This window comes from Austrofundulus limnaeus, unplaced genomic scaffold, assembly GCF_001266775.1.
Source record: "Austrofundulus limnaeus strain Quisiro unplaced genomic scaffold, Austrofundulus_limnaeus-1.0 Scaffold2206, whole genome shotgun sequence".
Taxonomy (NCBI): Eukaryota; Metazoa; Chordata; class Actinopteri; order Cyprinodontiformes; family Rivulidae; genus Austrofundulus; species Austrofundulus limnaeus.
The window spans coordinates 2,038-4,560 of NW_013954608.1; the positions used below are offsets into that span (position 1 = coordinate 2,038).

Here is a 2,523-nt window from a genome sequence, read left to right on the forward strand (position 1 = left end):
CTATAGAATCATTTTTGTTTTGTTGCTTTTTTAATGAATAAACTTCTGAAATGAAAAAAAAAAAGAATTTCCCAACGCACACTTATTTATGGAAGCCGAGAGCGTCAACTTTCCGCTTAGAATTATTTCCCCATGGTTTTCTCACAATAAAGACATAATATGTCATTATCATGAAATAACGAGGGCATTTTCTCGAGATAACGAATTATGGTTTTCTTGTGTATCATTCAATAACCACTGATGGCCCAACCCCCTTAGCTGACTGATAAAATTTATTATATCTGCAGGATCACTGTGTGAACACCTGCTGATCTGCAGTCAGTCCAGCTGTGTCCTTAGATGACAAGGGCTGATATGAAAGTTATTTGTACAAGACAAATCACAATTTCAGCCTGTGTAATGATACACAAATGACACAAAATTATGTACACTAGGTTGTAAATCCCCCCCCAAAACAACCAGAAAACCATCTGGAAATGAAATCGTTATCTTCAGAAATCAGTCCTTGTTATTTTCTCGTTAAGAGAAAACGATGGAAAATAAGTAGATGCAGAAAACAGACGCTCTCAGCTCCTCACTTTACATCAAAGAATTCACTGATAGGAACTATTTTGCATCACATAAATACTGTATCTCACAAAGAGACAGAGCTGCTCAAAATTATCTTATGGCCACACATTAACTAACACGTGGCCAYGCATAATATTTTAAAACCCAGTGTTGCCAGACAGGTTCCATAGCAGACTTGGCTGAAAACATGGACAGGGAGAGCATCATTGTCTGTCTGTCTCAACCRTGGTCTGAATGTGAGCAGGCCTAATCCATCACATCCTACACCATTCATCCATCCATAATAACGTTTTACTGTCACTGCTGCCTAAGGACTAAAAAGCAACAACACAATAGGGCCTAGAATCAGTCCGAGTTCAGAATGGGAAAGGTTTGAGATCAATCTGAAGTCTGAAKAGATCTGGAGCATAGCTAAACTCAGTTAGATTCTCAGATCAGTCTAAACTAGTGTTTATCACCCTTCTTTCAGACAGGTTGACGGCAGTGATGCTGAGAAAATGGAGCGTCAGTCGACCAGTGACGTCAGGGACTTCGGTGGGCGGAGCTTGTTTTCCCTGTCTCCAGCGATCCGCGGACATAGCCGGTCTGTCTCCCATTCATCATCAGGACGGTGCACTTCCTGCAGCACAGCCCCGGTACCGGCAGCCATACTGTCTCTTTGGACCCGTCGACACTACGGATCCCAGCACCGGTCTCCATCCACGGTAAGAGACGCTCGTGTCGTTGGGAGAACGTCCTGATGACAGATGCAGGCCCGCGGGGAGGGACAGGCTAGCAGCATCACTGTACGCAATAATGGTGGTTCTGGGGATAATTCTGAGCCGGTGGGAACGGTGGGACGTATTTAGGCCACACTTCTCTGCCGGTGCAGCCCGYGGTGCAGCCAGAAAGCATTCATGTGGAAATCCGTCAATAATCATGAATAAATACTGGTCCGCGGAGTCTGCGCAGTGAGGCTGAATTTAGGTCAGTCCGGACATTTTACTGCGTCCTATGTGAGCCAGAGTTAAACAGCTTTAACCGGCTGTTCTGCTGCCTGCACTGAAACCATGAAATGAGGGGGGCTGTGGACCCTAACAGGTGGAAGAGACATTGTGGAGCATTGTGGGTCAGAAAGTGATCATGGCCCTTGGAACTTGTTTCAGTCCCTGTTTTATTCATTTTCCGTTCTTATTGCWGAAGTTGGGAGTGCATTGTRTGCAGAAAACGAGAGAAAAAAAGCWAAGWCCACAGACAGAGATCTGGTTTGTATATCCTTGTGGGGACCGTGCATTGACTTCCATTTATTTTTTGGAAATTTTATAGCCTAACCCTGACCATTTATCCTAAAATGATGCATAAACGTGCTTCATGGGGACTGGGCATTGGTCCCCAGGATGCACGTTCAATCCCCACAAGGCTGCTTTTTTGGGAAAATTGTCCCCACGATATAGGAAAAACAAGGCCACACACACAAACATCCTTTTGTTTGAATCAAACCGAGGACATTGTATTGACTTTCATTCATTTTTGTAACTGTATTTATACCTAACCCAGACATTTTTATTAAAACTAACCATTAATCTATTTCTAACCCTAACCTGAACCAAAACTTAATTCACACCATACCTCTAACCTAACTAAGCACAGTAGAGCTACAAAATCAGTGAGGACAATGAAGAGCTCCTCACTTTACAACAAAGACCTCACTTTGTGAGTAACTATTTTGCAACCTGCCTGGCTCTAGAGTTCCTCTAGTTCTTGGACTTGAATACACTGAATTGAATAATGAAAAATTTCAACAAGAAATACAACCAAAAGTGTTTGAATTAAAAGACATTCAAGACTTAAAAATAGGCCTGTCGCGATAGTCAATAAATCAATTAATTGCACGATAACTTTTTTTGAGGTCGGTAAAAAAATGGGGACGATAAGTTTCATTTTCCTGCTACTTCCTCTCTCCCTCTCTGTGCT

The 2,523-nt window shown here is 42.6% G+C and overlaps 1 protein-coding gene across 1 annotated transcript in view; it reads left to right on the plus strand.

The window, feature by feature from the left end:
- The first annotated feature begins 1,191 nt into the window (after positions 1 to 1,191).
- The window catches only part of nat16 (N-acetyltransferase 16), a 12,611-nt gene continuing 11,279 nt past the window's right edge, over positions 1,192 to 2,523 (plus strand). Inside the window, exon 1 of the mRNA XM_014034643.1 lies at positions 1,192 to 1,274. The gene's annotated coding sequence lies outside the window, so the exon portion shown is untranslated. The remainder of the gene's footprint in view (positions 1,275 to 2,523) is intronic.